At 34.4% G+C, this 15,625-nt stretch overlaps 1 pseudogene; it reads left to right on the top strand.

The window, feature by feature from the left end:
• The window catches only part of LOC120193157, a 37,448-nt pseudogene that overhangs the window by 3,148 nt on the left and 18,675 nt on the right, over nucleotides 1-15,625 (top strand).

The raw sequence follows: 15,625 nt of genomic DNA, 5'->3' as shown, positions 1-15,625 counted from the left end.
AGTTTATGTTAAACACATATATATAAATGAAAATAATAGCGGCAATACATTTATTCAATAAAATCGGTAAATAAAAGTATTATTACAATCATCATATGATTGGTCTTTGGACATACTCTAACAACTCTACCTTTCCCCTTGTCCTATTATTTTTGTGGATAATATAGATGAATCATGCACCCTCCAATTTGCAATAAAGAGATATTGCAACCTTGTAATATCTTTGGAGGCATAAGATTAGGCCGTTTATATTATTAACTTACACTTCATTAAGATAATTTGGAATGTGAAAGATATGACAATAGAAGAAAGAATGAAAGAGTTTTCATTTTCTTTTTTATTAGTATTAAATGCTACTTATATTACTTGGACTCGTTTGTGCGTGTTGAATAAATATAGTATATTATTTTCTTTCAAGATTTCCTTGTATGTGGAGGATTCAGGAGGATCATATACGTATTTGGATGTGTTAGACACAAACCCTTAATGACACATAGAATACTACTGCTTATTTTCCTAACCTGTTTTGTTATTCTGGGTTTTAGGTGGTCTGCAGAGTTTGGCGATCAAAAGAATGGTGATCCGCAACTGCACACTATGTTGGCCGAATACATATATTCTGAATCTCCTGATGAGGTTTGGAACTGAATATTTAGGCTTTGCTTTTGCTATTCGATCACACAGTCATTCTTTCCCAATCTTTGCGTCGCTATGAATCGGTACACAGTTTTTCTTTCTCCTAATTTAGTAGGCAAATAGTAATGTAAAAAAAATCTTTGTATGTTCATGGTTTACGCAGTATTTTATAATGACTGGGTTCCTTGACGTCTCTTTGAAGTCATCTTATTGGAATCAATAACTTGTATTGGTAAAAGGTCTCCAATATGTGGGAGGTCCTTGTTTGTGCCAGGAGAGGCACCCAAAAAGGACAATACCTTTGATGTAAGCAGACGTGGTTGCAATGGCCAAATCCCAATACTTGGAGTAACTCAAGCGAGACTTCTAGAACCCTTAGTTACACATATGAATTCTACATCATTGACCTTCTTAATTTCATGTAGAAATTGCACAAGGATCTCTGTATTGGGGTTTTTGCATGTATGCTTCCATCTATCTACCATTAAAACCTCTTAAAGTATCCTAATATTGAGCTCCCAGGTCCCTTCGTTAGTTAACATTAATATGAACAATCTTGTGACGTTGTTTTCCAGGACATGGCGAAAGTGTCGTATCATTTTGTTCGAGGAAACAATATAAAGAAATTTGCAACTACTTTAGTAAATTTTATGAGCAAGGTTAGTTTTCTTCTCTTTCTTGATCCTTGTCATGAAATACTTCCAGCCTTCCATGTTATGTTTCTTTGACTCCTTGAAATAACGGCTTACAACACCCATATCATATGCATATCTGGACACGTGGTTGGGAATATGATAACCTAAACCTCTCAAAATACATAGAAAAACTCAGAAATTTAGCATACCCATGTCGGCAACTGTATCCGAAACTGTGATCTGTATCCAGGTAACATAAGTTCGAGGCTTACAAATCAAAGTCGTATTCCATTGTGTAACTATACGATATGTGACAGCTCAACAATATAGATGGCCGGTAGTTCATATTTGGAAATACTTCATCGAAAATGTTTGTAAATCTTCAGATTTAGTTGCTTGCGTTGCTGATTCTGCCGAGGAGAATATACGTCTAGCTTATGTAGCACATTCATATCTTTTGAGGTACCCATGTCGGACAATCATATTCGACATGTCCGAACAAGGATATTGGAAATGATCCTCAAAATCCTCGAAATATATTGAAGAATATAGAAAAAAACGGAACATATCCATGCCATACATATTCTCATATCTAATACACAGTGAGTAACATTAGTTTAAGCTTCAAAGTGTTAAAATAATTTGAAACATTGGTCGAGAAACTATGGTTATATTTAGGAATCAGAATATTAGCTGTCAAAAATTGCATGGAAAATTAGCATAACTCAATCAAATGTTATGATCTAGGGTAAGAATGAGAAGAATTTGAGGGATTTCATAATAGAAAACAAGACTTAGATACATAAAACTTGTATTCATTCATAAGATAACCCTTAAAGAATTGGTACAAATTATATATATATATTGTACCAGTTGTCATAACAACAAATCTAACAAAATAACCGTTCTAAGCTGACTCACCCTTCAAACTTCTCTCCAAAAATTATTATAACACTCAAGCCCAACCAAAAAGCCCACCTGTAACTTGTATTGGTTTAAGTCTAAATAAGTCCACTGCACACTCAACCCGTGTCTCTTACTCTTCATTATGTCTTCATTTCGATTCCCAAATCCTCATATAGGATCTCAATCCCTAACCTCCATGTCAATCCCTAAAAGCATTCGATCCTCCCCCAATTTCTGCTGTTGCTCCCCAATTCTTCCCTTCGCCATTTCCCCCAAATCATCACGATCAAACCCTAACTTTCTGTAATCATAACATCAAAGTACTCGGATTCTAGCTCCATCTCAATGATCAACTGTATTTATTACTTTTGTCCTAGACTTCTTTTTGAAGAATCATCCAATACTTATTTAATGTTGTTAACCGATATGATTTTTAACTGTGCAGTGTTATCCCGGTGAAGATGATATATCCATTGCAGAAGCCATTCTTATGTGAGCTCAACATAAAATTTCTCACTTGATCTGTAATTCTATTGTTCCTGTTACGACAACTTTTGATGAAAATCAATAATATAGAACATATCATATATTGCTTGATCTTTTAGCATATTTTGTAGGCTAAGCAAAATCATGATCGAAATGTGCCATCTTTTTTCTATCAAATCTGTCGAAATTTTGCACAAGACTTATAAATTTCCATTAATTATAGGGATTTTAATTTTTCCTCAACGTCACATTGTTCGAAACTCGGAAGTAAAATTGAAACTCTTTATTTTTTTGTCATAAATTGTGTACTAATGAAGAAAAGTTACTTTTGCATGGTAGGTATTTGTCTTTGGGTAATCTTAAAGATGCTAATTTACTTATGGATGAATTGAGGAAACAAGTGCAAATCCAGCAGATGGATTTTCCTGTATCAGATTTGATTCAGTTTATCAATTTACTTTTGCTAACGTAAGTTACTTTTTTCTTCATTGATTCTTTCTCCTCCATTACAGAATAGTTCTACTATCTGTAAAGCAACTATGCATAGATTCTATGCTTTTGAATATTGTGAATCAATAATATTTTTTGAAATGGGTATTCACTACAATTTACCCCAAGGGTGATATTAATCTATGTTACCTAGACACAAGAGTGAGTTTCGGGTACGAGTATATGTTCAACATGGGCATGCTCAAATTTTGAAAGTTTTTTCTTTTATTCGGAAGATTTACCCTCGTGCTCGTGTAAATGTGAGAAGCATGAATAGTGGACACGAAGCACAGATATTAATGCATGAATATGAAATTTACTCCTTTCTTCTTGAATATCCATGTCTGACACTCATGTACGATTCATATATATGGATATGTGTAGAATGTATCCGTATAAGTCTTAATGACTTTGAAATTAGTATTTTACAACTCATTAAACTTGTATTCTATGTCTTATCTAAGTAGAATATTAGATAGACTTTTGTCTAAGTAGGTTAACACCTTATAGGACTTTAAGATCGTATTTACAGTGGGAAACGGCTTTTGTTTTAACTGTTCACTTCAATAGGTCTAACCTTTTGTATTCGACTAAGAAATCAGAGAATAAAAATTCTCTTCTATAGAAAAATTCTTTCATCTTTTTGTTTAGTTATCTACATTGTACCAATCTAGGTTCACTGAAAACCTAATCAAAGATTAATCAAACAACTTCCTCATCAAAAATCATTTCGAAATCTAAACAAAATATACCTCACTCATCCCTATAACGTGCCACAAACAAAACGGACACAGTTACATTCCTTGGTCACAATCAGTTTTACCATACATCTCAAGCTGAGGCAAGGTTGACCATCTATCAATAAAGATGACTATTCTAGAGCCAACAGACCAAAATTGTCGCCTGTGGAGAAGTGAAAACAACATGATCATCTGATAGATAAACTCAATGATACTGAAAATAGGAGAAAACTTTCCACTCTCCATAATAGCAAGAGAGATTTGGGAAGTAGTTAGGAAACATATTCCAATTCAAATAACATGTTAGAACTCTTGAAAGCAAACTCTGTAGATTATAGATTCCTAAATATCTGTTAGCTAGTCTGTTTGAAATTCAAATTTAAATTCTTAAGTTTTATCTCTAAATCAGTTTCGTAGAGAAGTTTATTGTACTTAGGATTGTTCTCTAGAGTTATATAAATTAGAGAGAATTCTAGTTTTGTAAGTGAAAATAAAAATCAGAGAATTTCTGTCTTCTCTAAAAACTCACATGATATCAGTCTAGGGTTACCGTTCCTACTCTTCACCGATGGCTCCTTCGTCTTCCTCGAAAATTAATTCCAGTAGTGGTAGCAATCCCATCAGCGATGGATTTGCAGAATCTTCCACCTCCGTCACAGTCCATAAACTGATTTGCCATAACTACCTTCAATGTAGACACTAAATTTTTGACCCATTTTATTTTTATTATAATTGTTATAATATTATTATAATTATTATTATATTTTTTATTATTATTAATAAATATTATTATTACATATTACAAGCCCAAAATCGGAGACCAATTACAACAGTGACCCAATTACAACCCAGTTCAGACCCTTGACCCGGTCCAGGACACCCTCCTAGGGTTACAACATCTTCTCCAGCCGTCATCAATTAACAGCCGTTGGATCTAGCAAGATCCAACGGCCCAGAGCCTTCCAAACGAAACCCTAGGGTTATGATACCCTAGGGCCACGTCACCGCTGAGAAGATTCTAGCCGGCCCACGCCTACACGCTGTCGACTCTCCACTGTCAGGTGGTCCAACGCCCCGCTGCCGACGCTCGCTGCCACGTCGACGCCTCCGACGAAACCTCCAGAAGGCCAGATGACCACCCACGTCAACGTTATGGTGAGTCACCACATAGTTTGGTGACTCACCGAAGGACACCATCCTTACCTGGTCCGACGACAGTCTCACCGAGACTATAAATCTTCAACTTACCTGCAAACAAAAAGAACAGAGAGAGCCGAGGGAGGACAACAACCAAGAACAGAGCAAACCAAAAGCAACAGAGAGGAAAAAGATACTAGTCAAACTGAGAGTAAACAACCACCAAACAACAAATGAAAAAAAGAAGAGAGGAAAAGAGACTCACCGTAGCATCCATCCGCCACCGTGGAACCAAAAGTTCTAAGGTAAAAAATTTAGATCTACGGAATTCCAGGGCTTTTTAGGGGAAATAGAGGCCGAATTTGACCTTAGGACGGTCATATCTAGGTTTTAGGTGTTTTTGGTAATTTTTGGCCATCGTCAATGGTGACCGGCGTCGGAAACGATTGCCGACGTCGGAAACGATGGTCAGCCGGAACTCGGCAAGAGGATTTAAGAGAGAAGGGAGAGAAGCCATAAAAGAAAAAAAAGAAAGGGAAATGGCCCAAGAGGGCCGGATTTTGGGTTTATATACCCCTCTCCAAACGGCGTCGTTTTGGAGAGGGATCCTGTGTAATTTCTCGCATAGTCAAACCATACGCGCAGACCCTCTATGTTTGTATCTATGCAATTTGGTCATTAAAATTAATTTTCATACGTTTTAATTATATATTTTAATTTTTCTTTATTATAATTTAGTCACTATAATAAGTTTTCATATATTTTAATTCAATATTCGAATTTAATTTTTTTTTATAATTTAGTCACCATATATCTATGTTTAAATATTTAGGCTAAATGTCATGATTTAACCCTATAATTTTATTAATTTATGTTTTAATCACCTGTTAATATTTATGGCTAAATTACACTATAGGTCTCTAGATCTTGTGATATTTCTAATTAAAGCACTAAGTTTAATTATTTTACATTTTAATACTATAATTTTAATTTCTTTTATTTTGATCGTTATTTATTTGCAATATTATTTTATTATTACTTTTGATATGTTTAAGATTACTTTAATTATTGTTTTATTATTATTTTCATATTAGTCATATAAATATATATATATATATTTGTTTAAATTTTAATATTTATTTATTTTTTAATATTAGAAATGGGCTGTCTTAAAGCACCTATAAGTCATTTTCTGATATTTCTAAATAAATAAATATCTTATTTATAAAATATATATATATATATTAATATATTTTCTTAAAATTATATTAATTTGAAATAACATGATTATGAATTAAATATATTTTTGAATTTTTAATTTCCAATAATAGAGACAAATTATAATTAATGAGTACTAATTTTGGGCGTTATAGGCGTGCTAATCATTCCCTAAACGTAATCGACCACGAATCCCTTCTTTACTAAAATTCTTTGGTTATACGCAGATCAGTTTATCTTTTAAATTATGTTTTCTTAAAAACTATTTTGAAAGATTATTTTTAGGTATTTGACCTACCTAACTCAAAGGGTCAATGACGACTCCCAAAATATTTTATTTTAAATCAAAAACATTTATTTATTCATTTTAATTTTCTCACCAAGTAAAAATTTGTGCCCGGGCGGAAACTGGTTACGACAGCTTGGCGACTCTGCTGGGGATCTGGTCAAGCTTTAAAATCAATTATAAATTATCTCTATTAATTAGAAATTAAAAATTCATATATTTAATTTATAATCCTTTCTTTTCAAAATTTTTATATATACTTATTATTTTCATAATATTTATATATATTATTTTTTATTAATATCTTTATTTTATTTTCATGTATTAAATTTCATTATTTATTTGTTTGTCAAAGGTTTAAATATTTCTCCTTACACACAACACTTGCATTGCATAACATAAGCTTTATAATCAAGCTTGTCCATTTTAAATGAGAGTGAAAGTGACGTCTTCGTGAGAATTTATTCTCCGTGTTAGGCATAGGGAAATGTGTCCCCTCGAATTGAACTCGGTCCGCTTACGTCTGTGATGGACTAGGATTGAGGGTTTGGCAGCCCAAGGGGGCACTAACAAGGACAATTCGAGTACCTTTACTCCTAGAACTGAAACCCTGCATGTAATAAACCCTAGTTCTCATGATCTAAGACAATACCGAAATCCTGTCCATAGGTGTACACAAAGGATAAATAAGCTCTAGTTTTTAATATTATATTTTCTTTTTTCCTGAATCAATTCATACGAACTAGAAATCATGCAGTTAGGTTAATTAGTCCAAACAAAGCATGGAATTAGAAAGCACGAGGTTAGGATTTACACCTTGATAGATAGGATTTTTCTTTCCATTAATTACTAACCAATTTATTTTTTTCCTTTCTTATTTCATTTTTTTATTATTTTTCTCTAACTTTTCTATATTGATTTCTTTTGTTTGCATTGCATGATCATAGCATAATCAAAAGGTGTTGACTTGAAAGACTGTTCATCAAATTGGAAAGAAATCGTAAATGGACAAAAAGTTTTATGATCAAACAAAATATTATGCTGCCAAGGAAAGACATCCTGAGGAAACTCCGAGGATAGAAGCGAGCAATGCACATAGAGATCCTGTTATATTAATACCAAAAGTATTACAAAAAGATCCTTCCAGATTGATACCAAAAGCAGTCTATGGTAAGAGCATCAGTTAGGGCATTCAGAATAAATGTGGTTTTTATGAAGCTCAAGCATGGTATTTGAAGGATCAAAGCAAGAAATTGAGCACATAAGTGGAAACCATGCATAAAGATTTCCAAAAGATCAATCAAGCCTTTCAAAATGCTGGCATAGGAAACACCTCAGAAGAATGGATAACAAGAGTCATCAAACTTAAAAAGAACTACAACATATATGAATAACTTGCCCAATAGCTTCTTGAACACAAAGGTTATCTTACAAAGGAAAATGAGCAACTCCGAGAACTGATACAGAAGATGAAAGAGAATGTCACGGAAGAAGCTGCAGTCCAGACAAACAATATGGCCCATAACCTGATAGACTAACTTGGCTTTAGAGAAGTTAGGAGGGAAAGTTATCCCCTATATGTAAAGCTTTGTTGAAGTTAGGACTGAAAGTTGTCCCTTATATGTAAAAGTTTTGTTTGATGCACGAAAACTTTTGTGTTCAATGAAGTATGTTCTAAGATGATCACTCTTGAGTAACACACATTTTCATACATGCATTTGCATTTTCATTTTGCAGTCATACTTTTATGTTTGCTTTTATATTACACAATTTGCATTTTTTTCTACATTCATATCTTTGCATAGTTACATCTATAGTTTCAAACTTACATAATGTATTAAACCATTCATTCATTAAAATAAGGATTAAAACCGAAGTGATCTTGGTTCTTCCTTGTAGCAAGAACGCTTAGCATGATACAAGAAAAATGTCTAAAGAAGCTGAGGATAAGCTAGCCAAATTTGAGATAGAGCAAAAAGAAAGGCAGGAAAAATTGAGGAGCAAGTTGGCACAAATTGAAGCTAATATCTCAAATTCTCATATCGATCTACTAAACAATATGAAAGAAATTATTGGGAAGCACCAGACCGCTGAAAAAAGTCTTGTTGAAAATCCCACAAATCCTTTGGGTGTGACACCTGTTCACATTCCTGAGAACCTCTGTACACCAGGAAATTCAATCACCAGTTCATTTCGCTGTTAAGAACTCACAATATTAGACTGGAGCATCGTTCCCCACTGATTATCCTACTGCTTCTGGGTTGAAACCAAAAGAATTTTGTACTACTTCTAGAGAGACGGTTGAGTCATTTTATGGGTTTGATGCCAAAGAGCTAAGTTTGGTCCCCGACTTAGTTCTCCCACCAAAGTTCAAAGTTTCAGATTTTGAAAAGTATAATGGGACCACATTCCCTTCATATCATATTACTATGTACTATCGTCGTATAACTGGCTATGTGGAGAATGAAAAGTTGTTGATCTACCGTTTCCAAGATAGTTTATCTGGGTCTGCATCTAAATGGTATAATCAGCTAGAACGTACTCGAATACGTTCTTGGAAAGACTTAGCTCAAGCCTATTTGGGTCAATACAAGCACATGACTGATATGGCCCCTAATCGAACAATGTTGTAAAACATGAATACAAAGTGCAATGAAAGTTTTCGACAATATTCACAACGATGGAAGGATGCTGCTTCTCAAGTGCATCCACCATTGACTGAAAGGGAGTTCACTACTTTGTTCATCAGTACATTAAAATTTCCCTATATTAATCACATGATAGGGTTTGTCACTAATAATTTCTTTGATATCATCATGAGTGGAGAAATGATCGAAATGGCTATCAAGAATGGAAATATAAGAGGCTCTGACAATATGGACATCGAGAAAGAAGCTGAGGTTAATACAATGAGGTCTTCTTCAGTTAAATATGGTACCAAACATTATGGAGTGATCAAGAAGAAAAATAAGATGCAAGGTTTTCAATTTCCCCCCTTATACTGTTCGAATGAAAAATTGCATCCAAAAATGCTCTTAGCCAGATTAACTACTCCACGACTTGTTCAACCACAGTGGCCTCCAAAATGAGAATTGGAGATGTTCCTTGGATAAACCAAATTGGAATTCCAAATTGTTCAGTTAAGGTTCCTGGTAACCTTGAGGGAAATTTCCAAGATCCTTTAGAGCAAGCAATTCAAAAATGCAAGATAAAAGAAGGGGTTAAGGTTCAATGCTCAAAAATCGTTGCTTCAACAAAGACTAATATGACCAAATCCTGCGAAGAATATCGGGTGCAAGAAAATGGGAAAAGAAATCAAAAAACTCCCATGGAGGTAATTCGAGATTGGCCGATAGGTCTGAGAAAGAATGGGGCAGATATAACCCAGAAGACACCTCAAATACCTATATCAGATTTGCCGAAAACCAGTAAGGCAAGGGGCAACTTAAGGAGTCTAGTTAATACTACCCAGTTGTAGCTGAAATGAACATCCAGAGCCCCCTCGATCATAGTAGAGCATTTAGTCGTTCAGAACGATCAAGGAAAGTGATAATCTCTCGAGCGAGAAAAACTCTGAAGGTGTTTCAAGAATCTATCTCAGATCTGTACCCTCATTTGGTTAAAGGCCAATACATTACACCAAGATTGGTGAAAGTGTCACCAAAGCCCTATGCCCATTGCTATGATCAAAATAGTTCTTGTAATTTTCACTTAGGAGTATATAGGCATTCAATAGGGAATTGTTGGTCACTGTTAAAAAAAATAGAGACGCTCGTTAACAAGGGAGCCTTGACACAAGAAATGATCAAGAAATGGGGGGAAAATAAAGATGAAAATCCTGGGCCAAGTACACACCCAACCTTCAAAGAATGATGAGGCATAATAGATAAACAAGTGGAAGTGCTATCTACCACTGTACTACTTTCTATTTTCAGCATCTTGTTTGAATTTGTTTTTGTTCCTTTCTCTGTCTTGTTGTGATAAATAAACTTGTGTTGCTTTTATGGTTATGAGCAAGGAATTAAATTTTAATCTTGAAATTTTTGAGTATCAAGTAGATTAAATATTCTTTTTCAAGAATTATAGATCTTTGGCAAGTGGTAAAATTATACATTTCATATTCCATCCAATGCCAATTACTTGACCCTTACAAAAACCAAATCTTAACCATACATTTATCTAAGACTCTGAAGTCATGTCTTTACCTATTTTTGAGACACCAAATCCATATGTTTACCTTCTTCGATAGAGTTGATTGGTTCATTACCTTCTATCATATACCTGACTTAAAAAATCACGCATTTGTCATTCCAAATACAAAACCATCATAAACCAAAAGACCTCAAAATAACCAAACTTTAAAATTATCCGTAAATCTTCCTGCAAGAAGAGACGATATGAGGCATCATGGATCAACTTATAGAAGATAATTTCGAGTGATTGGGATATACACAAAGAAGAGGGAAAAACATTGATTTAGATAAATATATCATGTATTAATTACATTGTTTTCATGTAAATAAAGATTAATCTTGAATATTCATCCCCCTGGGGATACCTCTTTTTATAAAGGCTTCTGTGTAAGAGATGACGAACGACATTGTTTCATTTATCTTTTCAAATATATGTGTATATATATATATATATATATATATATATATATATATATATATATATATATATCCCTTGTTGTCCCCTTTTGAGCCTATAATATTTTTTTTTGATTCAACCTTAACCAAGGATCACCCTCCATATTGGGGAGTAAAAAGAAGGATATCTACTCACAGAAATACATATTGTCAAACCATTTTTATTACGAAGGAAAATCTTCATGAAATTAAGAGAGTTTGAACTACAAAGTAGGTCAAATACAAAGTGCTTGAAGATCAATCCAGTCAAGAATAACGAAAGAATTTTTGAAATTCAAGAGGAAAAAGAGGTTCTCAAAGAAATTGAAGTCCTATATTCATTCATCATCAAAAAAAAGGAAAGGAAAAAAGGATAAGGAAAAAGGAAAAAAAAGAAAGAAAGAAAAAAAGGAAAAATTGAATCAAGATTGGTTACTCATTGAGCCTCAAGCTACAAGGTTGATCAAGTGCAATAAGTTCAAAAATTCATATTCAACAAGAAACACAAGAAATGCTAGAGATGAATGAATCTGATGGAAAAATCCCCAGCAAAGCAGATCCAAGTCAAGCAAGACAAGATTGAAGGCATCAAAATGAATTGATCCTTGGTTCAATTACCCTTAAACACTTGTTTGGGCCTTTTTATCCCTTTCTTTCATAACCCTGAGCCTTGGCCTACATTACGTACCTAAAAATTCCATTTTAATCATACATGGATTTTTATGTGAAAGAGACTATCTTCAAATTTCATTTTACTTCTCAGGATTGATTTTTATTTGCAAAAATTATTTTTTTAAATCTTTAATGCATGATATGAAAATGATAAAAGGGGGGTTCAAGATGTAAAATTTTAAATAACATCTTGAAACCAAAGGAGGATTCGAGTTGAAAACATGAAAATGCGGCTCGAATATCGAATGGTGCAACAACGACATAAGAGACAATCTTAAGCTCTTGATGAAGCACCACACATCCCAAAGACGTTCCTGAGATTATGGAACCAAGAAGTATCTCTATGAGATGAGCATAACAACCATTTCCTCAAGATAGTGAAAGTTCAAATATACATATATCCTGGACCAACCTGAGAGACCTTACTTTACCATAATCAACCTACACCTTAAATCAGTCAATAATTTTGACATTTGTCATAGGACTATGCTTTTTGAATGATTTACAAGAGTAGTTGATTTATTTGATATTCATTGAATTCATGCTTATGATTTGATTCTATTATGAACCTATAAGGGGCAATATTTTACAAAATTCTTTCATTCTTTGATAAATAAAGGGAAAAAAATATTTTCAAAGAGGACAGTCTCAAATGAGGAAGGTCCTTGAAGCAGATTGTTGTTTATTCTACTCTTATTGTAGAAAAACGATGCCAAAATGATGAAGCATTTCACTTTCTTAAAAGCCAGTGGTCCAAGAAGCCAGAAAGTCTGGAGAATTAAACTTGTAACGATCTCCTGTGACATTATTAGCAATTCAAGATTATCATTTATCTCATGCTAAGGGCGATAAGCATCACCAGACAAGTTACTTCCCCAGCCATCAATCCATTGTCTCTAGAAGACTACATTACAGAGCTATAAGTCCCATTAAGGTGTATTATGGGAATGAACAAGTCCATCACATGCTCTCTGGTTATACCATGATGCTAGATCAAGTCTTGATACATCATTATTGCCTCTTCAATGTCAATCATTTTCCTTTTCAGGATTATATCCATTATATCCTTAAGAAGATTGCTGAACATGAAATTGAGAACTTATAGGCACAAAATAAGACATTGTAATAGATTCTACACTTGTAGACCTTTCATATGGGGTAACATTGGTTACAGGATTCCAAAAGTAGAGATAACCAGTTTTACTATCAACTAAACCTTTCCATGGTTCGGGAAGAGTGGGATATGTAGGTGTATATCTTGAAGCAGCAGAAGAGGCAGTCATTGTAGCAGCCATTTCAAGAAAAGGGTCTAACAAAAATATTCTAGTTCATCCTGATGATGTTTATTGCTTCCAATAAGGTTGTTACATGGGATGCCATCGACAACAAATTCGAATCTGCCAAATCTACTCATCAATTGCTCCAACCGATCACCATTAAGTTCTTGCGCATCTTTTTTCAAAGGTATACCAAGACAGTAGAAGGCAACCTCTGTACCACTGATCCCAGAGAAAAGAGACAGGACATTGATACCACCGGGGAACGTCTCTAGCAGATCCTCCTCCTCTTGTATGGTTTTTAGGGAAACCTAGAAGCATTTTCACCTCATCAGGTTCAAAAGGAACAACTTTATTCCTTCCAACCCATACCAGATTCCATTTTCAGCACTCATCAAGAACATACTTCTGGACACTCGAAGGTGGCTCATCGTCATAAGTTTCAAGAACCTTACGGATCCTTTCTATCAATTTGGCACTTCCTGTACGTGTTTGTAAACCGTTTAACTTTGTTTTTGGATCCTAAGAGGCCACCATTTCTTTGTCAATAGAAAAGCATCATGTATTGTGCATGGAGGAAGCGGAATAAGAGGAAATTTGTTCCCAATTGGAAGATTATGAATATATCCCCTTTTCCATGTAGTAGCACAAAAATACTTCGAATCTACAAATTCTGGCTCTACATCGTATAAGTACTGTGACATTTTGGTCCAAACACCAACTGGAGCAAGTTCCACGTTCTAATAGTAGAAATAAAGAGGCCCATTTGTATCTTCTGGAAGTGTTCTTTGAGTTATCTGATCTGGTGCGATAGAAACCCCAAAACCAATCATTAGATTTGGAAGATGAATTGTATGATTGTCTTCATTAAGAATCTTCTTTTCAAGCTTCCTCTGCTTCTTCCTTTTCCAAAAATCATAGCCTGAGTTTCGTATTTTCTTGTAATTGGGATCATTGCATAATGACTTCCTATGTTCTACAGGAAGAAGTGTGTCAGCAGCCTTAGCCATTTGAGCAACACATATAAAATCTGTTAACTCTGCAATTGATGAATCCAGACCACATCTCCATGGCTATTGAAGCCTCAACCTCTTAGTACCCCATTTTCGTTAAGTATAACAGTTTATTATCCTCATAAGAATCAGAATTCAGGATTTCCTCGGTATCAGTAGAACTATCAATATCTGTGAAATCATCCTGAAAGATCACTTCATAATCAGAGAAAAGTATATTCCAGAAATAGCCTTCACTGAAAACAAGGTTCACTGTGTCGGCCTGGAATGAATTACCAAGCGATTTATACCACTCTGTCCGACTAGATCCCTCCAAATCTAAAAAAATAGGCACCTCATTCAGAAAAGACGCATATGTCAGACATTTCTGTCAAAAAGATTAATCATATGTTAAGTTTGTGACAACAGTAAGATAATTCCTTAAATTACTTGACAACTGCTATTTACTGACACCAGAATGAGAATATTCAAGATAAACAAATTTGAGGCATGAATAAAGCCGCAAGTACCCACAACATTACATTGTCAAAATTGGACCTCGTGGGGATCATGATATTGAAATCAAACAAACATTAAAAGCAAGCCTTACAGTTTAGAAGGTTGAAGGTTGAGGGCATTTTGAAGGCCCAATTCAGACAGATCCATGCAGGACATCTTGAAAGCCCATTTCAAACATAATGATTCATATGGGGCATTCTGAAGGCCCATGTCAATATGAATATTTGGGGTATTTTGAAAGCTCACATCAACAAGAAGCAAATGCTGAGGCATGCTGAAAGCTCATTTCAATCAGAAGTTGGAATATTAATGCATTTTGAACATTTGTATCAGCAAATACTGGGGCAGGCTGAAAGCCCTTTTCAATCAGAATCAAGAATATTGACTCATTTTGAACATTTGTATCAGCAAATGCTGGGGCATGCTGAAAGCCCTTTTAATCAGAATTAGGAATGTTGGTGCATTTTGAACGTCTGTATTAGCAAATGTTAGGGCATGTTGAAGACCCATATCATCTTAGGGAAATATCATTGACTTGAGAAAATATTTCCAATGAGACAAAAAGATATGAAGAATGAAAATGGTGAAACAATGACAGTGGAACTAACTATACATAATTGCTTCGTTCATCAAACAGTTACATCAATGTCCTGGTGTTGAACAAATAGTTACTCAACAAGTATGGTTTCAAATACCCAATCTTCTTAACCATGTGTCACATGACAGCGTGTTCTTTGTTAAGCTACACCACAGTTGCATGGATAAAGATGGTCCCCATGTAGACCATTTGATTCAGAGTTCAGTTCATCAAGATCTCAACTTTGACTTTGATCTTTTATGTGTCGGTGATGATTAAAAATCTTTCTTTGAGGTCTCTGGAGGTTAGTTTCAATCATGTTGTTGAGGCTACGAAGCCGTTTTCCACCTCAGTTTTTGCCTACTAGATGACATTGAAAAGGAAGGCTTGACTTATGTATATTACCCTTATTCCCGTTGTTACTGTG

The sequence above is a fragment of the Hibiscus syriacus genome, unplaced genomic scaffold (genome assembly GCF_006381635.1).
Source record: "Hibiscus syriacus cultivar Baekdansim isolate YM2019G1 unplaced genomic scaffold, ASM638163v2 tig00116989_pilon, whole genome shotgun sequence".
In the NCBI taxonomy this organism is placed as follows: domain Eukaryota; kingdom Viridiplantae; phylum Streptophyta; class Magnoliopsida; order Malvales; family Malvaceae; genus Hibiscus; species Hibiscus syriacus.
Note: the sequence above shows the minus strand (reverse complement) of the source record. Positions and strands in the feature narration are given on the sequence as shown.